The 23,405-nt window shown below is 42.9% G+C and overlaps 1 long non-coding RNA gene and 1 pseudogene across 1 annotated transcript; both read right to left on the bottom strand.

Annotated features, from left to right (window-relative positions):
* Positions 1–578: 578 nt before the first annotated feature.
* On the bottom strand, positions 579–2,341 carry LOC134616224 (uncharacterized; annotated as a pseudogene).
* Positions 2,342–2,887: 546 nt separating this feature from the next.
* Positions 2,888–3,601, bottom strand: LOC135932181 (uncharacterized). Its single transcript, XR_010573311.1, has 3 exons — positions 3,461–3,601; positions 3,058–3,338; positions 2,888–2,975 (listed from the first exon to the last, which is right to left on the bottom strand). It is a non-coding gene; the product is annotated as an uncharacterized LOC135932181 (long non-coding RNA).
* Between the last annotated feature and the right edge of the window lie 19,804 nt (positions 3,602–23,405).

The raw sequence follows: 23,405 nt of genomic DNA on the forward strand, positions 1-23,405 counted from the left end.
TAACATTACTCCCAAAAGTACCTACTCTGGAATAATGACTGTTATATATGTTTGTGGATTTGAAGGAGCTTCAGGATCCAGGCATTGACTGGGAGAGTGCTGTACTGCAAGAAGAATCTGACAGCACAGTTGTGGTTCCTGAAGTTGAATGCCCACTGGATGAGGAAACCCTGGAGGGACTTCAGAGAACAATTAATCCCTTGGAACATTCTGAGTCACACGGTCGTGACCTGTACATACAATTCTTGCTACAGGTGTCAAACCAACAGTGACACTTAACATGGACGTGAAAGTCAACGCTCTTTTAAGTTCTCAAATACTGGATTTCTTTGCTGAAACATTCAGATTACAAGTAGACAAGCAAACAAAGCACTTGCTTATTATCTATCAACGTAGGACCCTACACAAAGTTTTGAAGTCTTGTCATTTTCATGAAACAGCTACGAACATCTTAACAGCTAATGTTTAGAAACATTTTTACTCATTTAGTTTCCAAATTACAAGACAACAATGTGTTAAACTCTGTGGAATCCACCACCATATCTAACTGCTGCACTCATTATGGTTTTAAACACTGTCTAAGAGTCCAGATGCTGCACTGGAAAAGTCACAGTACAAGTGCATGCACTCACAACTGGGTAACAAATTGAGTGATCTCCCAGCCGCTCCTTACATTCGTGGTCAAACTTGCATGTTATTTTGAAATGTCTCTTTCCATCAGGAAGGATGGGAACATGGGACTGGCCGGTCATCCACTGGAGCACATGCTGGACAGCAAGAGACTCTGATTTTTCACCACCTGCACCGCCTGTGTTTCCATCTGTGATGTTTGAAAATCTGGATTACAATGTTTTAAATTAACAACTAAGAATACTTCCTAGTGCCCTGCATGTTATGGCAAAAATATTTAACAGATGCATACTGTATATATACAATACTATAGGTATATACAGCTAATACTATATAGTACCTGATGCTTCAATCTCCTGCAAGAAATCTTGCAAAAAATTTATGATCTTCCTCTCAGTTCTCTCCCCAGATGTCCCCTTTTCACTGAAATGTGGTTGGCAGCTCATCATAATGAAATCAGCGTCTGGCTGTAAATAAGGAAATAAAGTAGATTATATTATAGATATATTGTTCATTCAAAACTAATAAATAAATACAGGATAAGTACAGTACAGATAAGTGGACTGTCTTCGGATCAGACTGAAGCTGCTATGTTAATACTTACTTTGAGGATTTTCCCAGGAACAAACAAACTGTGGCAAGCTTCAGGATTTACAGCCATCAGGTTCACAAGACCATACAGTTCCATGCCCTTTCTGAGCTGCTGTAGCACTGGAATCAGTCTTGTTGTAGAGTGTAAGACAATGGCACTTCAAAAAAAACAAACAAAAAAACCAAAATGAAAAACTAGTTGGGGATGGGGGGATGGGTTAATGATCTCTCTGACTTTTTCTCCCTTATCGGATCATGCTTTCCTTACTATCCATCTTTATCTGGTTTGTGTATCCACAGCTGACAATTTCATCAGCCCACATCATCAGAGACTGCATGTCTGCTGCATCTTCAACCTGGAAATGTATAATGTGAAAGAGGAAATACAGAAGGTTAAAAGTGTTTAAAAACACCATACTCATAATATATCATGTGCTAGAGCTAAACCAGGTGCTCACTTTGCTGATGAGCAGGGAAGATTCCACATCTGCAACATCCTCCTTAGACAGACAGCTGAAATCAACCTCTCCTGAGCAGAGGAAATTGTAGCACCATTCTTTGAAAAAGGCAGGGCCTCCTTGGGCGAGGCTGACTGGAATTATTTCACCAACAGTTCTGTGTAGACAAATGATTATAATTCATTTTCAGGTAACATTTACAAAAATATCGGATGTGTATTAAATGTAATACACAAAGCTCGTATGTAACCAACCTGAAGTTTTCATTATCAAGATCGGTCAGAGAATACTTGGGGTTTTTGCCCTTGTTCTCAGGTCCTTCAAAGAATCTGCTTTCAATACCTGAAATCATGTCTTTCATACAAAAAATATCCGCATTTTTAAGTTATCCATTATTTATTGACACTAGGACAAAACAGGTAATAGGCAACTCACCACTCAAAAACTCTAAGTGCTCCTGTATCCACGCCTGCCTCTCCAATGAAAACCACCCTAAGAACACTGGTGGGAGATGCAGATTTTGTTCTCTGCCACTGGAGAATGCCTCTGTCTGGAAGGTCTTCTCTGTCCACACACAACTTAAATTCTTTTGTGTTGTCGACTTGTTGTTCAAGGCAACGCAATACATCTTCCACGCTTAACAAAAACAGGGTAGAAAACATCCTAAGTTCTCAAAGAAAAATAATCATCTTTAGATTAAAAGAGGCTACCACATTAAACGTGATTAGAAATTATTGCAGCATGTTCTTTGCAACAATCTTTAACAATAATTTAAAGTAGTGTGATCATAAAATGTTTTATATGAAATTAAACCCCAGCTATTGTGTAAAAGATCTTACACATAATTTTAACAAATGGTTCTGCATAATAGTGTGTATATGAACTATAATAGAGCAAAAAGTACCTGTCTGTTGTGCATACTGAAGTTTGAGCTGGTGTCCCTGTAGTTTGGTCATTTTCTTCAGGCACCATGCATTGAAAGCTGTTGACGAAACAAAGTTTAAAAAAAGAAAACTACATATGTTTGCGTGGACTGTTACTGATTAACATTTTTTCATAAACGGCTGAAAAAAGATTACCTATCCCCACACAGACTCGCGTGGACTGTGATCTCATCTTCAGGAAAGTCCTTAGTGCATATTGGACAAATAACCTACAATTTCAAAAAAGGGGTACATGTTATGCATAGTGGGAAAAAGATCATTACCGATACAAAATTCATTGTAGTTACTATGGTTTTTAGTAATGTGCTAGGTTTACCTTGCATTTGCTTTTCACAATGCATAACTCAGATTCCTGCAGAATTAAAAAACAGTAATTGTGATACTATATTATTTAATCAAAATTGCTCATTTTGATTTCATCAAAATTGTCTCACCTCATCATCAGTCTCATCAGGAGAGAATTTTCCTTTGCACGTATTGATGTGTACTGCAAGCATCTGCAGAGGCATAACTTCATTACACTGGTAACATATCTTCTTTGGCATCTTTGAAAAGTGCTGTGAGTCGGGAGGTAGAGGAGATGTGTCTAATGTTTCCTGAAGAGGTACAATGTAAAAAGTGGATTTGCCACCTCCTGACACAGCTTTCAGTGTTTTGACAGAATATCCTTCTGTTTCAGGTGGAATTACAGTGAGCTTTCGTCGACCACTGCCACCTTTATTGACAGAAAGATAGCACAAACAATCAAGCAGCAAAAGTATCAACTACATAATCATAATGCAGTATGAGCACGCAAGAATGCCAAAAACACACATAAAAACTGAATTAACAACAAACCTGTTGCCTTATGCAAGAGCCATCCTCCACAAAGATATTCCATTTTTGGAAAGGTTTCTTCCAGAAGTCTAGAAATCTTAGTTAAAAACACAGTTAAGCAGAATGGAACACTAAATGGACTGTGGCATATGATTCAGGCTAAATGCGTCTGCCAATGACTTATTTTAATACTGACTATACAACCTTACCTCTGCATGGTCACCATCTTCTGGAAGAGACACTGTTTGTCTCCCCATGCCAGCTTGTAGGAGTTCAAGCTCCTCAGCTGGCAAAGGTGTGTAGGATGTGTTTTTTGACAGCAAATAAAAACTGAGGCCTGTGGTCTTACTGCCTGCCTTAACAAGCTGCTTAGTAGATGTTAAACATCTCTTTTAACCATGGCTCAAGTTTGATTTGAAATATCCTGGAAATGATCTGTGGGATGAAAATGCATGAGTTTAAAAAATGCAGTGTTGCATAACATAAGGGTTATTGTTTAATAAAGTTATTAAATATGACATCAGTCCTTAATAGCACATTTTAATTTAAAAATCAATGTTGATAAATCGACAAACCAAATAACTTTAACAGAAAAGATTGCAAAGAGTTTAGAAAAAAAAACCACACACACAAAAGGCAAAAACCTTGTCATCTCTTGCTGGATAGTCAGATTTCTAGGCTCCGGCTGCCCACTCTCTGTTGGCCTCCCTGAAGGATTTGTGGATATGTTGTTAAGCAGCAAAGACACCAGATTTCTTACTGCTGACTCAACTGCACCATTACCCTAAAAAACATGATTAGGATACACTGCCTCAGTAAGACAACTACGCTGGTAATTACCCATAAGGCTAGCTTAAACTCTACAGCTGCATCTGTAACTACAATTTCACAGCATATTAAACAGAAAGGACACCAAATTACTAAATTCACAAAAAAAATAAAATAAAATTAAACTCACCTGATACTGTGGTGTAGTATTATTGGAGCCATTGTTTGATTCTGCCATCTCTTCTTTGGCTGCAGAGTAAATCAAAAATCCCTCTATCTGCAAGAAGCGAGGCTGAGTGGACAGTGTTTCCGGTGTCCGGAAGGCAGCAGCTAGCGAGTTGATTGGAGATTGGTTGGTTTTGTGGCACACTTATAACGGTGTACAGAGAGTTGAGCGCACGCAGCAGAGAATGTTGTGAGTGCAAGCAACACATTGCGAGCAAGCGCAAATGAAAAAACTGAGGAGAGGGGCTGCTATTGTGTTTGTATATGGATAAGCGCAAACACTGAAATACATTTTTTGCACGCAGCAATGAATTTTGTTCACTTAAATTCAGCTTTTGTACGCTCAAAATAAATTTCTCCTCAAAATGCAACACTTGCGCCTGCAATTTTTTTTTTACGTTTTTACAAATGTTTTTTACGTGAGCTCAGAATAGTGGCACTGAAATAACGCCATACTCCATTCTTATTCTCCTCGATCTGAGTGCTGCTTTCGACACTATATCTCACTCCATCCTCCTCAGTAGGCTAGCCTCCATCGGTCTCTCTCATACTCCACTAGCCTGGTTTTAATCATACCTGTCTGATCGCACTCAGTTTATTCAACTCAAATCCTTCACTTCTCAGCGCTGTCCTCTGAGCACTGGTGTGCCCCAGGGATCTGTCCTGGGGCCCTTTCTTTTCATTATCTACCTTCTACCGCTTGGACACATTTTCCGTAAATACAACATCCAGTTTCACTGTTATGCCGATGACACCCAGCTTTATCTGTCCACTAAACCTGATTCTGCTCTCCCCCCATCCTCCCTCACCCTCTGCTTAGCCGAACTAAATTCATGGTTCTCTTCCAATTTTCTCAAACTCAATAGTAATAAATCCGAGCTCCTCTTGGTCGGCACTAAATCAACATTATCCAGGACCAACAGTTTCTCTATTACTATCAATAACTCGCCGGTTTTCATTTCTTCCTTTGTGAAAAGTCTGGTTGTCATCCTCAACAGTACTCCAGCTTTACATTCACATATTGATAATGTCACTCGGTCTGCATATTTTCAATTGCGCAACATTAATCGTCTCCGTCCTTTTCTCACTCCACATGCCGCTGCCATTCTTGTTCACAGCCTTGTTACTTCACTGGTCACTTCTTTTTGGCCTTACTGTAAAATCCATCCACAAGCTCCAACATGTCCAGAACTCTGCTGCTCGTATCATCACCAGGACCGCTTCTATCCACCACATCACTCCTGTCCTGCAGCAGCTTCATTGGCTCCCGGTCAAATATCGTATCAATTTCAAAATACTCTTGTACACATTTAAGGCTATTCATCATCTCTCACCTCCATATCTCTCTGATCTGATTCAGATCACCGCCCCATCTCGGTGTCTCAGATCTTCTTCTTACTTCTTCTTCGTGTAAACTGCTTGCTTTTATTATTCTGCTGTGTACAGTGTCCTTGAGTGTTCTGAAACGGGCTTTCAAAATAAAATGTATTATCATTATTATTATTATTATTAAAATGCAGTGGTATGGTTTCTCTCATCTGTACATGCTGCAGTTGAACCCACAGCAAAGATGATCACTGTCACCTGTTTCTGTCCTGGGTCTCTGTACTTTTTGTCTACTTCATTTAGAAAAGAACATTTGTGAAATGAATCACTTACTGATCATCGTTCAGAAATCTGAAAATGTTTTTGTTTTTCCTAAAAAGGGAGGGTTCAGGGTCACCTGGTCCAGCCCTAACTATATGCTTTATCAACAATATACCTTAATATAAGTGAAGCATTTAAAAAAACTGCAAAGTAACTTAAAGTAAATTAATTATTTCCTGTTGGATCACACACCATCAAACTGACCAAAGAGCCACAAAGTAAAACAGATGTTGTGTCCAAAAGTGTCAGTTGTAACTGGGACTGCTGCTGCACCACAACAATCCTGCATGTCGTGTCCACAGACATGACGTCTCTCAGGTTTGTGTTTTAAGATCCAATCAAATAAGATGATGCTTCATTTGAACAAACAGTTGTGAACAAAAATCCTTCCCAACATACACAAACTATTCTGAGATGTTTCTTGAATTCAGGACTTCTTACACATTTTTCTCCAAATGTCTCAAGTTTCAGACTTTTTAACTGTGTGAGTATCACCGACTCTCTGACTCTGTCTACATCGTTAATGTGACTTCTGCTTGTGTGACGTGTCACACGGCTCCCTTAAATCATTTTGGTTATAAAGTGTGTTAACCACAGGAGGAGGAGTGACTGAGAGCAGAGAGGAGGAGGAGAGATTCAGGGAGGAGCTGAGCTGTTACTGAACTATAGAAGAGAGAAAAACCTCCACATTCAACAGAGTTCAACACAAAACAAACTTTATGTTCCTCAACATGCTGTCATTACATCACTGTGTGTTTCCTCTGATTCTTCTCACTCTCACAGGTATGCTCACCTACACAGGAAACTATGTTCAATTCAAATGATTCATTAATGTCAATTATTTATTGAAAAACGTTTTTCTCCTCCTTCAGGTGTCACATGTGATCAGCTCACTCCATCCAAAGATGAAGAGTCCAGTTTAGAGGGCAGCACAGTTACTCTGTCCTACAAATACACCACAGGTACTACTTATTTCTTCTGGTATCGACAACATCCAGGAAAACCTCCAGAGCTCCTGATCTCACACTCTGCTTCAGGGTCAGTAGTAGAGGAAAAAGCTGGATTGAAGATTCAAGTGAAGGGAAACCAAATCAACATGAGCATCTCCTCTGCTGCAGTGACAGACTCTGCTGTGTACTACTGTGCTGTGAGGCCCACAGTGACAGGAAACACCAAAACTCTGTACAAAAACCTTTGGAGCAAAGACAACAGAATACTCCACAACATCCACTAGAGGGAGCCACACACTGTTAAACCTCTGATTCTTGTGTCATTGGACTGATGACAAAGACAACAGAGAAATGAAGCAGTAAAGATCAGAGACAGAGACAGACCTTCTGTGGAAGCACAAAACTATTTGATTGGCTTAGCTATTAAACTGGCCCCGCCCACTGAGGTTGAGCTCATCCAATGACATTATTTGTTGGTCATTGTGCTGCAGTGGAAGAACATTGTTCATGTGCTGTCTGTCTGGCTTTAATAACTCCAAAGACATGTTGCTGCACCTCTTTTTGCTTCTATCTCACATTATAGGTGAGTTTAAGAACAGGGATTAAAGTTTATTTGAAGCTGCTGCATTAAGCAGATATACAGACTGCATTTCACTACTTTTCTTCTTTCTTTTTCCAGGACTAACAGCTGGAGACTCAATCACTCCTCAACAAACTGAAGTCACTAAAACAGAAGGAGAATCTGTCACACTCACATGTAGTTATCAGACAGATGCAAGTGGTGCTGCACTTCACTGGTACAGACATCATTCTGACCTTCAGGCTCCTCAGTTTATACTCTGGAAAAGAGGAAAGGGGGGCACAGCTGAATATATTCCTGATAAACGATATGGATCAGAAACATCTTCTACAACAACTACTCTGACCATAACAGCCCTAACCCTGGCAGACACAGCTCTCTACTACTGTGCTCTAGAAACACAGTGATACAAAGTGTAGAAGAGGCTGTACAAAAAGCTGAACACAGATATCTGACTACTCTTCAAAGAGGAGGGAAGTGGTATTCAAAGCACAGCTTCATATCAGATGGATTCTGCTAATTCCTGTTTTATCAGAGTCACTGTGGTTACAGCTGCTAATGAAACACTGTGGGAGGATTCACATGAGCAGCAAATCCACATCAACCACAAACCAACTGTAGGAACGTTCAGACACAATAAAAACTGTCAAACATCAAAAGCTGCTCATTTACACTATTTTATATTTAGTGGATGAGGACATGCAAAAATGCAGCAGAAGCAAAATAAACAGAGTAACAGAGGTTTATCTCTTTAAGTTAAAATCTCTCACATGAAGCTAAAAGTCCAACCAGGAAGACCATCTCATGCTTATTCCATTTATTCTCTTTGAACTCATCACATCAGATGATGATGCTCTCCTTCATCATTGTCCTGCTCTGGTACTTTGTGATGTTCTCCTCTGGCAGGTCCAGGATTTTGGTCCATGCTTATGTCTGAAATGAAAAATCTTCAAATGAACAAAAACATTATTTTCCACAGAGTCAACAAATTTAATTTGTACTGAAACCCACAGTCTAACTCACTAAGTCCATGGAAACATTGGGATGGTGGAGGGGGCATTCACTAATAAAAGTATAGCTGATTATTATTTGAACCACTGAGATCAGCTGGCCAGAAGCTTTTCGTACAGCTGAGGTCGTCTTTAAAGCACAGAGGAGATCGGGTTGTTGCAGTCGCTGCACCCAGACTTTGGAATAACTTACCACTCTCCAAAAGTTGATTCTGTTCATCTGGACGTAGCGTTTTGTGGGAGAAACGTTTCGTCACTCATCCAGGTGACTTCTTCAGTCTCAGCTGACTGCAGGTTTCAATCTTATAAACAGTACATTTGCATAATGACTGAAACCAGCCCACTGAAGGAACAATGGGCTGCGAGGTCAGTCCCTATGCAAATTCTCATGATCATTGATCAACAACCACTGATCAATAACCATGAGTCCCATTCACAGAGAGTTGGGGAATGGCTGCAATCACAGCATTGTAAGATGGTGACAGATGTACCCTTAGGCCCACTCCTCAATTCAGAGATGGTCTTTCCCTTTTCCCTTTCCCTCCTTGACTCCGCCCTCAAACCAGCGTTCCTCCCTGTCCAGGATGTGTACATCCTCATCCTTGAAAGAGTGTCCACTGGACTGTAGGTGTAAATAGACTGCAGAGTCCTGGCCTGACGAGGTCAGCTTGTGTCGGGGGACCCGATCCTTGGGGTGGACCAATTTTTAGCGCAGTTTTTCACCATCTTGTCTGAGGCTTGGTCCTCTCTGGCACAGCTGGCTGCCGGCAGAGCCCGTGGGCAACCCCCTCTGGCCTCTGCTCCATGGCTGCTGGGTGACCTCTCGTTTGGGGCTCTCCTCAGCTCTTCACAGGAGGGTGGCACGGTTGCCCCCCTGGTGGTCCTCCTTGGGTCCTCGTATTCTGGGGCCTCTGGATGTCTGGGGCCTGGATCTCCTCCATACCTGCTTCATGCCCTGGGGGACGGGGCTATGGCTCCCCACACTCCCTAGCAGATCGTTACATGGAGAAACCATTTGAATACAAGTGTGCCGATCCACACAGGTGTACACACAGGTGTTCACAGACACAAACTACACCTTTCTTGGCTGCTACCTCAAAGCACATTGTGCGCTGTCGATCTTGCGTGCTGCACAATAACATTTAATATTTAATATCTACTGTTAGCTAGTTTATTGTGGTGGTGCTGTATTTATTATGTTGCTCTTTCTTGTTTGTTTTCTCTTCTGTCTTTTTTTTTTTTTATCTCCATACAGGTGATCCAGGTGTTTTGTTTGTTTTTCTTTTTCTCTCTTCCCCCCTTGCTCACCATCTCATCTCCCCTCTATTTTTCTTTCTCTCCCTCTCTTTCTTTCATTCTTTCTCCCTGTCCTATCCCCCAGTCATGTCTGTCCCCACAGTCAGAGGGAGCTGACATATTTAACATGAACACAGATCATGAAGTTACAGAGTTATTCTGTCTGTTCTGACTGTTAAAGTTGTTGATGATCAAAGATGAATGGATCTTCAGATCTGCTCTGCTGCAGTGACAGACTCTGCTGTGAGGCCCACAGTGACAGGAAACCCACAGAGAGGCTATAGAATAGAATAGAATAATCCTTTAATTGTCCCACAAGGGGAAATTTGGTTGTATCAGCAGCAAAAACACACATATACAAACAGAGCAGGACACACAACAGAAGCACAATTTTTACATATCTACATCATGGACAATAGTTACCAGAGCAGAGTACTGTACAGTTGTTTAAATTAGCGTACACATAGTGTGCAAACGGAGCAGGATACTGAAAGATGTTTAAATAGTTAAGAATATTTAGAATAATTAGAAAAGTGCAGATTGTTTATTGTACCTGTGCATTAAAAAGTAGACATGTAACTTCCAATAAGTTGTGTATATATAAGCTGAGAAAAGTAATGTGCAAGTTATAACAGTAGAAGTTGTTACAGCGCTGATGTAGACATCTGTGTTTGTTGGGAGCAGTTCTGATTGTACAGTCTGACAGCTGCAGGGAGGAAGGACCTGCGGAAACGCTCCTTCATGCATCTAGGATGCAGCAGTCTGTCACTGAAGCAGCTCTGCAGTTCAGCAACATTTACATTCATGGGGTGGGAGACTCTGTCCATCAGAGATGTTATTTTGGCCAGAGTCCTTCTGTCTCCCACCACCTGCACTGGGTCCAGGGTGCATCCCAGAACAGAGCTGGCCTTCCTGATGAGTTTATCCAACCTATTCCTCTCAGCTGCCGATAAACTGCTGCTCCAACATACCACACTGTAAAAAATGACAGATGCCACCACAGAGTCATAGAAGGTCTTTAAAAGCGCTCCCTGTACTCCAAATGACCTCAGCCGCCTCAGCAGGTAGAGTCTGCTCTGACCCTTCCTGTAAAGAGTATCAGTGTTGTGGCTCCAGTCCAGTTTATTATTCAGGTGAACACCCAGGTACCTATAAGAGTCCACTATCTCAATGTCCACTCCCTGGATGTTCACCGGTGTCAGTGTGGTGGGTCTGCGTCTCCGGAAGTCCACCACCAACTCCTTGGTTTTTCCGGCGTTGATCAGCAGCTGGTTCTGCTGACACCAGTCTACAAAGTCCAGAGTCCACTGTCTGTACTCTGAGTCGTCCTCACCTGTGATGAGGCCGACTATGGCAGAGTCGTCAGAGAACTTCTGTAGGTGGCAGCGTGGGGAGTTGATGGAGAAGTCTGCAGTGTAGAGGGTGAAGAGGAACGGTGCCAGCACAGTTCCCTGTGGGGCCCCCGTACTGCAGACCAGCGTGTCAGAGACACAGCCCTGTGACCTCACATACTGTGGACGTTCTGTGAGGTAGTCCAGTATCCACTGGGACATGTGGTGGTCCACTCCCGATAGCTCCAGCTTGTCTCTCAGAAGTCGTGGCTGGATGGTGTTGAAAGCACTGGAGAAATCAAAGAACATGATCCTCACAGTGCTTCCAGGCTTCTCCAGGTGAGTCAGAGCTCGGTGCAGGAGGTAGATGAGGCTCCACTAGAGGGCAACATCATCCAGTAGGCGGTGCTCTCCTTCTGCACTGTGTTCAACCATTGTGTCAATAATAAGTGCTGCTGTGAAGAGAACAATTCTCAGACTGAATGTTGAACATCAGCTAGTTTCTCCTGTTGATTTAAACCTTGTTGTACAGATGGAACATTGGCTGTGGATTATTCTTGCTGCTCTTTTCTTTGGTAAGATACAAACATCAACATGTTTCCTCTGCACAAGATTCACAACAAGGACAGAAAGAGGAGATTTCATCATTTTACACTGTGGAACTTTTCAATAACTTCAATCATGTTTATTGATCCACCTCTTCCTCTGCATGTTCTGTTCTTCCTCAGAGTGTAAAGGAGAAGACAAAGTGATCCAGGAACAAGGAGATGTCATTGCTGCTGAAGGAGACACAGTTACACTTGGATGTAGATATGAGACCAGTTACACAAATCCTACACTGATCTGGTACAAACAAGAAGTGAACAGTTACCCAAAGTATATGCTGAAATGTTTCTCAGGAACAACAGATAAATCTGACGAGTTCAACAACGACAGATTTGATGCCGAAGTCGACAAGAAAGAAAAGTCAGTTCCTCTGAAGATCCAGAAGCTTCAGCTGTCTGACTCTGCTGTGTACTACTGTGCTCTGCAGCCCACAGTGACAGGAAACACCAAAACTCTGTACAAAAACCTTTGGAGCAAAGACAACAGAATACTCCACAACATCCACTAGAGGGAGCCACACACTATTAAACCACTCTCCTTCTTTTGGATACAATCCCCTCTGAATAGTTTAGCAAAAGAAAACATCAGTGTAAATCATAACCTAGTTACCTGGAAAAATGCAAATGTGAGTCAAATTCTGATTTGGATGTAATAAAACACAAGTTTACAGTTCAAGGCACTCGTTACAGACATTTAAATGAACATGAGAACTGAATAAATATGTGTTGACCAAGTGATACAAAGAAATTTGGGGAGGTTTGAAAACTTGTTGAAAATATGATGAGTGTAAACTTTATATTATCCTCTAAAATTTCACAACGTTTTTCTTTTCTTTTCTCAAAATAGTCTCAGCAGAAAAGTTTCAGGATTAAAAAACCAAAATGTTTAATGTCTAAAGCAAAATTACTGAAGTTAACAAATCAATTAGAGCAAAAGAGTCTAAATAAATATCAGCTAGGGTGATCGTGGCTCAAGAGTTGGCAGTTCGTCTTGTAATCGGAAGGTTGCTGGTTCGAGTCCCGGCTCGGACAGTCTCGGTCGTTGTGTCCTTGGGCAAGGCACTTCACTTACCGCCTACTGGTGTTGGCCAGAGGGGCCTATGGCACTATATGGCAGCCTCGCTTCTGTCAGTCTGCCCCAGGGCAGTTGTGGCTACAACTGTAGCTGCCTCCACCAGTGTGTGAATGAATAGTGGAATTGTAAAGCGCTTTGAGGGTCTCGAAAAGCGCTATATAAATGCAATCCATTATTATTATTAATTACATTGAAAGTAGCTGTACATAATGTTACGTCTGTGAGATGGTAAGATGGATGTAAGGCCCAGGTGGACAATAGATGATAACAAGTAAGACTGGTTTCTGAGTTTCACAGCTGGGGTGGACAAGGCTAAGCATCAGGCTTTCAAATGAATTAAAGTCTGTCTGGGTCTTTGGTTGATTAATAGACTGGTGTGAAAAATTGCTGCCACACCGCCCCCTCGGCCTGTGCTTCGAGGTTTCTGGTAGTTAGAATGACTCGGGGGTGTTGATTCATTTAAACTAACATAATCATCCTGCTGCAACCAGGTTTCTGTAAGGCAGAGTAAATCGATTTGTTGATCAATTATTAAGTCATGTACTAACAGAGACTTGGAGAATAGAATAGAATAGCTTTTTATTGTCACTGTTACAAGAACAGTGAAAGGCAGTTTGGCATCTCTCCAAGTGTGTGGAGTACACAATAGCTTAAGTATTTACACAATAACAGACAAATTTACATTTACACAAGAAAGATATGTACAAGTTATACATAGACCTGCAAACATACACGCACATACATAAATACATATATGTATGTATACATATTTGCATCCGTACATACATACACACACATATTTCCACATACACTCTTACATCTATATACATACACGCCATCTAACTAGCAGGTGCATTGAGAGGTGCAGTGTGATCAGTGATATTGCACATTGAGTGTGTGTGTGTGTGTGTGTGTGTGTGTGTGGGGGGGGGGGAATGATATTGCACATTGAGTGGGGGGGGGGGGCGCTGTTGGAACTATACTAAATAATGTTATAATAAATACAGTTTAAAGAGGTAAGGGTGTTGGTTGCATTGAAGTATAAACAGAAATATGATTTATAAATAAGGTGTAATGTCCATAACTGCACTGCCAACACTCATGGACAGAGTGTTGGCAGTGCAGTTATCCTTCAATCAGGGAGGAGGTAGGGCATGTTTGACAGCCTGTGGGTAAAAACTTCTGTTGAGTCTGTTTGTCTTTGACCTGATGGACCTGTAGAGTTTACCAGAGGGAAGGGGGGAAAAAAGTGAGTGTCCAGGGTGCGAGGTTAGTGAAGTGCCGATTGCACGCTCTGCTGCCCTCACCACCCGCTGCAGTTTCCTCTTGTCCTCCGCGGTGCAGCCGTTGAACCAGAGTGTGCAGCAGTAAGTCAGAAGGCTCTCGATGGTGGAGCGGTAGAAGTTTACTAGCAGTCTTTGGGGTAATTGGACCTGACGTAGTTTCCTCAGGAAGTACAGCCTTTGTTGTGCTTTCCCTGTCACGGTCTGCCATGCAGACCGTGGGGACGAGGGAGGTAGGACCCAAAACGCGGGACTCTTCGATGCCACAGTGCACTTTATTTACAGTGAAACAGACAGGCAAGTCCAGCAATTCACTCAAAAGTGCAATATTCCAATCGTGCTCGTCCCTTGCTCCCAGTGCGTTCCGTGTTGTAACTCCCTTAGTGTGTGTGCTCCCCAACTCGCTTCTCCGCTCGCTCCTCCTGGAGGAAGAAGGAAAAACCACTGTTAGCCACACGCTAGCCGAATAACAAGCTCACACTGCTCGCACGGACTATACCAGTTCGGAGTAATAATCCCACGTCGACTGTCCCCGCGAGTCCAGGTTAAATACCTCTTTCTAGCCAGGAGGGAAGATTACCAACAGCTGGTCAGGTAATCAGCTGCAGGTGGGCCGGCAACAGCGAAGAGGGACTCCCAATGCCGACAGTCGCCAGGACACGCCTCTCCCACGGCGCGCACTTCCGTAAGCAGCCCGAGGACCGGGGAGAGAGAGAGGGAGAAGCAAACCCACACGCAAACACACACTACACATTCAACTGTGGACCGAACAGTAGACGACACAGCCCCTAAATAATAATAATAACAACAACAGTCCAAAACTGCTCACGGACCCCCGAGTCCTCCAGAGCCGGGTCCGTGACATTCCCTACCTGGTGGGAGATGTTTGTGGACCAGGTAAGGTCGGCCGAGATGTGGACTCCGAGGAACTTAAAGCTTTCTACCCTTTCTACCTCCTCCCCATCAATGTAGAGGGTAGAGTGCTCAGATCGCCTTGTTCTTCTGAAGTCAATTACCATCTCCTTGGTCTTGGCTGTGTTCAGATGCAGGTTGTTGTCGTCACACCATCGCTTCAGATGCTGAACCTCCTCTCTGTAGGCTGAATCATCGTTGTTGTCGATCAGTCCTATGACAGTGGTGTCATCAGCAAATTTTATAATGGTGTTACTGGTGTGGATTGGTGAACAGTCATGGGTGAAAAGTGAGTATAAGAGGGGACTGAGGACACACCCCTGTGGGACACCCACATTCAGAATGAGGGTGGAGGAGGTGTGCTCTCCCATTCTTACGTTCTGGGGTCTGTTGCTCAGGAAGCTCAGTGAGCTGCTGAGTCCTAAGTTGCTTAGTTTATTAACCAGTTTGTGGGGTTGAACTGTATTGAAGGCAGAGCTGGTCCACAAACAGCATTCTCACATAGGTGTTACTACAGTCCAGGTGTGTGAGGGTTGTGTGAAGAGCTGTTATTATGGCGTCCTCTGTCGACCTGTTTGCCCTGTATGCAAACTGGTATGGATCGAGGTTTGCAGGGATGGCAGCTTTAATGTGGGACATGATGAGCTGTTCAAAACATTTGGCAATTATGGCTGTTAAAGCAACTGGACGATAGTCATTCAAGCAGCTCACTATGTTCTTCTTGGAGGAGAGAGACCTAATATTTAATAATCCACATTTCACTGTTTTACTCTTTGGTTCAGATGTGGATACTGTATTGTTTTGTTCTGTGTTGGTTTGGGAGCAGACACAGTCTCTAAGGCGATGGGTTTTCATTTCGTGTGACGTATCAGAGGCTTCAATCCTGGGACATCTCTTCTGTTTTGATGAAATTATTTATAAATTATTTTTACATTTTAGTTGACAACATATTACTTTATAATGTAAAACATGAGACAGCTGCTTCATTTCAAGTCAAATCAAAAGTTTCTGATGATGTTCAGGCCACAAGTTTGTGTTTTATGATCAACTCACAGAAGTAGAATTGAAAAGGGGAAAATTACATCTCTGCATCTGTCTACAGAAAAAAAAGATTGTCATCTTAAATCTACCAACAGGAAGTGAAACAGAGACGTGAACATGAAGCTCAAAAAAGAGACTCAGAGATTCAGAGAGGAGCCGAGCTGTTACTGAACTACAGACAAGAGAAAAACTGAAATATTCAACAGAGATCAGAAACATCTCCTCCAACATGCTGTCACTGGACTGTTCTACACTTTCTCTGCTCCTCATCAGTGTTGGGGAGGAACAGAATGCATGTACCAGCGTTACGTATTTAAAATACAAAATATGAGTAACTGTATTCTGTTACAGTTACAGTTTAAATAGGTGGTATTCAGAATACAGTTACTTTGTTGAAATAAAGGGATTACACGGCGGTCCTTTCCTGTTTCATATGTCAGGCTGTCGCCTCTCTATTTTTGGTAATTCCACGCCGGTGGAAATCCAAACAAAACACGCATTAAGAGGCTCTAATGCCTGTGTCTCAATCTCGTGGTCCATGTCACCTCTGCCTTACCTAATGTCCACCTACTGTTACTCATATTATATTAAGATTTAAACATCTAGTTGGTATTGGTATGGAGAGTAGCCTTCAGTAATAGTAATAAATCACATTCACGTAGTTGTAAAAAGCATGATAATATATTAAATAATCCAAAGTAATCAGAATACCTTACTCTCATTGAGTAACTTAACGGAATACGTTACAAAATACGTTTTGGGGCATGTAATCTGTAATCTGTAGTGGGATACATTTTAAAAGTAACCTTCCCAACACTGCACATCATCACTCTTCTCACAGGTGTGATACTGTAACACACCTGTGAAACTGATACTCTCTATATTTTGGAATAAAACAATTATTTTAACTGTGCTATTGTATGAGTAGGATTGATGTTTTCAGAGTGTTTTGGGCCACAGTGATAAGATGGGTCAATAGTGCCAAGTTTTCTTGCCATCCTGGTTTAGGTAGGACAATCTTACTATTGAAGCACCATTTCTGGTGGGGAACACTAGAAAAGGATATGTTCCCACACATCTTTTTCTAGTGTTCCCCATCAGAAATGATGCTTCAGTGGTGCTCCAAGTGGTGGAAGCCAGTTGTTAGGTCTGCTTAATAGCAAAGTAAAACTGTCCTGAAGAGCCATAATACAATCGTTTGGGGCATGTTACATATGTAGAGTTTCCCCCGTGTGAATTCTCATGTGCTCTGGTTCCAGCTGAGGCTCAGCAGCAGGGGCGGATCTAGAGAAATTTTCTTAGGGTGGCATGAGGGTGGCAAAGAAATCAAATGGGGGGGCAAAATCAAAGCCTTGTTTTTTTTCAAACACATATGCAGGTGGTTACATACGGTTAAAATGAGTCAAATGCAGTAAGTACACACGTTTTTCATATAAATATAGTGTATAACTTAATTATTGTCTGTAGCCCACATAATTAAACACTTTAGTTACATAAAACAAGTGAGTTTTGATTTTATGTACTGTATAACCTGTATAATAAATAAATATGTAGCCCAATAAGTATAAAATCCAGAAAGCTACACAACATGGGGCGGTTCATTTACAAACACAAGTCTAACTTAAGTTTCACTGTTTTTTGTTAGAAAACAATCACATTGTTACAGCTTAAATTACACAAAATGTCAGAAATCTGCACTGTCACGAATAAACATTTAAATCTAATTTTTCATGATTTGTTGAATTAACCCACTGAGGTCTGAAATACAACCGGCCATTTTTGACTCATTTTGAGTTTACGTTTGTATTTTACCCTCAAATTGTTTCATTTTATTTTTTTCCCCTTGCCTTGTTTGGTATCTTTTCAGCTCAACTGAATTTAGTTGTTTTTTCACTGACATACTGCATTAGTATTACTAATCTGAAATCACACAAAGAACTTAAAATCCTAGTAGTATTTTTTACTGTAAAAAACCACAGACATGTTGAGTAAATTTTTATAACTTGAAATGCAAATATAAATTGTACAATTTGTAAACATGTACAAGTATTTATCTAAAAATGCAGCCAATACACCTGCCGTTTTTTTTTTCATTTTATACAAAATATTACTAAAACTAAAATGAAGAACAATCAGGTGTTGCAATAAGATGCCCAACAAATTATGTGTGCCAGTAAAAAAAAAAATGTTTTTCCACCAAAAGACAGAGGAGAACAGCACAGGGATAAACCTGCAGGCCTGACAACAGGACATGTATCACTCGCTGGTTTTCTACTTAGTGACAGTGTTTACGTTGCAAATGTGCCTTAGTGACATTCATTAGTGCCCTCACTGACACACAAAACAAAACGACTACACAACAGAACAACTACACAAGACAACACAACACACTAAGTACACACTCCACACTAAACGTCACAAATCTCCCACGTCTAAAAACTCTCTCTCTCTCTCTCTCTCACTCGCTTGCTCTGTCTCCCTGCCGTTACTGTCACTCCCTTCCCCTCTTCCTAAACAACCAAATCCCACGTGTTGACTTTTTTTTTTAAATTGGTCGACATGGTACATTTTTCCACCGATAGGAAAGAGGTGGCTTTTTTCCTTTCTTTACTGTTTTCGCGCTGTCCTTAGAAAACGCTTAAAACGCACACACACACACACACACACACACACACACACACACACACACACACACACACGCACACACACACACACACACACAAACGTGATGACAGCATTTAGAAAAAGGATGGCTTATATATATTATGATAACTCTGGATTTACTGGCCTGTAATTAAAATTTAAAAACCTTGAAGTCCGAACTTTCAATATGGGCTGAAATAGAGACTCAGCGTGGCTGCAGCTTGTTGCTGTCAGCTTAAATCAGTCATGTGATTTGGAGGTGCAGCCTGTCCGTGGACCACAGAGGGATAATAACACTCACCTTCCTTCCATTTCCAGAGTGTAACATCCAACCACCTGTGTGAAATCTGAAATTCCCATGGTGCTGTTCAAAATGTGCGCAAGCATCGCTTGCTACTGAAAACAAGAAAAAAGCCGGTCCATGCTATGGGCTGAACCATTCGTTAATGGTGGAGGGGGGGAACACTATGCAATATATTCAGTTTTAGCATTTATATTCACTGTTGACTGCGCTCAAAGTGTTAATGCTATCTTATGTTTAAGATGGCGCCGAGTATGGCAGCCTCGTCGCGAGCTCCCCCAAGCAACAGCTGTTTTTTGTGTTTAATTTTACTTTTTCTTTATTTTTTCACGAGTAGCACATGTCTCCTTGTGTACGACCGACAAACCTTATTGGACATAAAAGATGGACTTTCTCATCACTTTCCGGAGTTCAAGTTTTGCAACACGGACCCTCCGTTTGCAGACCCCCCATTCATCTCACCTGAGACGCCTTTGTTCTGGGCCCGTGGAGGCCGCAAACGCCGACGCAGAGGGAGAAGATCTGGCGTTCTGGTTCGACTGAGACGGCGCACTAACAGACCACCATTACCCAGTTTATTACTGGCTAATGTGCAGTCTCTGGAGAACAAGCTGTGCGAGCTTCGGGCACGGATCTCATTCCAGCGAGAGATGCGGGACTGCTGCGTGATCTGCCTCACAGAAACCTGGCTATCGGACAAGGTACCGGACTCCGCAATACAACTACCGGGGTTCTCTGTGCACCGCGCGGACAGGTCACAGGAGCTTACTGGGAAAAGCAGAGGCGGTGGTGTATGTTTCATGATCAACAACAGCTGGTGTGATTATGTGAACGTGCACCCGGTCAAATCTTTCTGCTCACCGGACCTGGAGTACCTGATGATTAGGTGCCGGCCATTCTGGCTACCGAGGGAATTCACAGCAGTGATTATTACGGCGGTTTACATTCCCCCACAAGCCGACACTGACCGAGCACTCAGGGAACTGTACAGCGCGATCAGCAGTGAGGAAACCGCACACCCAGAGGCGGCGTTTATCACGACCGGGGACTTTAATAAGGGTAACCTGAAGAAAGTCTCACAAAAACTCCACCAACACATCCATTTCAGCACTCGTGGAGACCGGCTTCTTGACCACTGCTACACCTCTTTCCGGGATGCATACAAAGCCCTCCCCCGCGCCCCATTCGGCCAATCAGATCACCGCTCCATCCTGCTCCTGCCCGCCTACAAGCAGAAGCTGAAACAGGAAGCTCCAACCCTGAGGGCGGTGCACCGTTGGTCAGACCAATCGGAGTCTACGCTGCGGGACTGTTTTGATCACGCGGACTGGGAAATGTTTCACGTGGCTGCTAAAGACATTGATGAGTACACAGACTCAGTCTGCGGATTTATCAGAAAATGCGTGGAAGATGTCGTCCCATCCAGAACAGTTAAATCCTTCCCAAATCAAAAACCCTGGATTAACGGAGATGTTCGCACAGCACTGGCGGCACGGAGCACCGCTTTTGCCTCCGCGAACACATCGGACTACAAACACGCACATTACCAACTCCGGAAGACGATCAAAGCAGCCAAACGTGAGTACAGGGACAAGGTGGAGCAACATTTTGACAACCCTCGGAGTATGTGGCAGGGACTAAACACGATCACAGACTTTAGAGGGAAAACCAGCACACCGCAGACCACGGCCTCTCTGTGTGAGGATCTAAACGTATTCTACGCTAGATTCGACACAGCGAACACCACGAGACCGGACAGTGTGCGCACCACGGATGACGTCAGTGCGCACACTGTGTCTGAGGAGGATGTGCGGAAGTGCTTCAGGAGGGTGAACGCACGCAAAGCTACTGGTCCGGACGGGATTCCCGGCCGCGTCCTCAAGTCATGCGCGGCTCAGCTGGCTGGAGTGTTTACACACATCTTCAACCTTTCCCTCTCTCTGTCTGTAGTCCCAGCCTGCTTCAAAATGGCCACCATCGTCCCTGTACCCAAATCCTCCACCATCTCCTCATTGAACGACTGGCGACCCGTAGCCCTGACCCCCATCGTGAGCAAATGCTTCGAGAAGCTGGTCAGGGACTTCATCTGCTCTGCACTACCCGACTCACTGGACCCTCTACAGTTCGCATACCGCCACAACAGGTCCACTGATGATGCCATAGCCCTGACACTCCATGCTGCCCTGTCACACCTGGAGAAGAGAGACACGTATGTGAGAATGCTGTTTGTAGATTACAGCTCAGCATTCAACACCATCGTTCCCTCGAAGCTGGACAGGAAACTGCAGGATCTAGGACTGAGCAGCTCCCTCGGCAGCTGGATCCTTAACTTCCTGTCTGACAGACGCCAAGTGGTCAGACTGGGCAGCACCACCTCATCCCCCATCACACTGAACACTGGTGCTCCACAGGGGTGTGTACTGAGCCCTCTCCTGTACTCACTCTACACCTACGACTGCACGGCCACTAGAAACTCCAACATCATTGTGAAGTTTGCGGACGACACTACAGTGGTGGGTCTTATTACCAATGGTGATGAGACGGCCTACAGGGAGGAGGTCAGCGCCCTGACCCACTGGTGTCAAGACAACCATCTCACCCTCAACGTCGCAAAGACAAAGGAGTTGATAGTGGACTTCCGGAGGTGCAGAGGAGTACACACCCCCATCACCATCAACGGCGCCGCTGTGGAGAGAGTGAGCAGCTTCCGCTTCCTTGGTGTACATCTGGCTGAGGATCTTACGTGGTCAGTACACATAAACAAAACAGTGAAGAAGGCGCAGCAGCGCCTCTTCTTTCTCAGGAGACTGAAAAGATTCGGCATGAGCCCCCGCATCCTCAGGACCTTCTATCGCTGTGCCATTGAGAGCATCCTCACTGGATGCATCACCACCTGGTACGGCAACAGCACCGCTCACAACCGCAAAGCTCTCCAGAGAGTAGTGCGGTGCTCTGAACGGATAATTGGAGGTGAGCTTCCCTCCCTCCAAGACATCTACAGGAAGCGGTGCCTGAGGAAAGCGGGGAGGATCATCAAGGACTCCAGTCACCCCAGCCATAAACTGTTCAGACTACTTCCATCAGGAAGGAGGTTCTGCAGCATCCGGTCCCGTACCAGCAGACTGAGAGACAGCTTTTTCCATCAGGCCATCAGACTGCTGAACACTTCATAGACACCTCACCCTCACTACTGGAACTTCAACATTATGCACTCCATACTGTATATAAATACCACTGTTTTGCACATACCAACCTCTGTATATTTTATATATCTTATTTTATTGTTTACTTTATTTCATTTGTAAAACATGTATATACATACTATATACACACTCAAACACACACACGTAGAAAAACATATTTAGTATACACATTCAGTAATGTATATACCTTTACATATTGTACATATATTTATTACTTTTTAGATTAGCCATTTTTATATTTTGCTTGTTTTACATTATTGTATTTTGCACAACTCTGTTGCTTGTGAAGCTCGCACACAAGAATTTCACTCACATGTACTGTACCAGTGTACCTGCACATGTGATGTGACAATAAAAGTGATTTGATTTGATTTGATTTGATTTTAATAAACAACACTGTCATATGCAAAACTGGGGTGGCACTTGGGGTGGCAAGGGATCATTTTAGGGTGGCACTTGCCACTCCACGCCACCCTTCTAGATCCGCCCCTGCATGCAGGTACTGTGCTGAGGTGCTGGCTGGGATTGGTGTCGTATATGTTGTAGAGGCATGGCATGCACACAGGATCCAGGTGTGACTCATTCATCTTACGTTGCTTTTACAAACATGTCGTGTGAACTGTGTCTGTGGGAGATTTCACTTTGAACTGTTTTCATTGTGACTGTCTGAAATATCAAAGAGGGCAGTTTCAGTTTGTTACATATCTTATGACTTTATTTGGAGTCTTTCCTTTGCTGCGTGCAGATTGCTTTTCAATTTTGAGTATTTCCATCTTTAATGTATTCAGTTCTGTTTGCTTGTTGTCAGTGTACCAAAATGTATTTCCCATAACTGTGGGCCGTGTGAGGGTGCTGCTAGGTTTCGTATCTATATCACCAGAGGCCGTGTGTGACCTGTTACAGCGGTGTTCAATGAAGACATCCGTTTGTTTGAATTCAAAAGTTATTACAGAGAAAACTGTAAGACAAATTTCACTTACATTCTCGGATCTCTGAGCATGAAATGAGCTCAAATTCTCTTTTATGAAAACATAACTAACTCAGCTTTTGTCTCAAACTTGTGAACAATGTAATAGTTCACCTGCTTTTGAACTCC

Source organism: Pelmatolapia mariae, linkage group LG18 (genome assembly GCF_036321145.2).
Source record: "Pelmatolapia mariae isolate MD_Pm_ZW linkage group LG18, Pm_UMD_F_2, whole genome shotgun sequence".
NCBI lineage: Eukaryota > Metazoa > Chordata > Actinopteri > Cichliformes > Cichlidae > Pelmatolapia > Pelmatolapia mariae.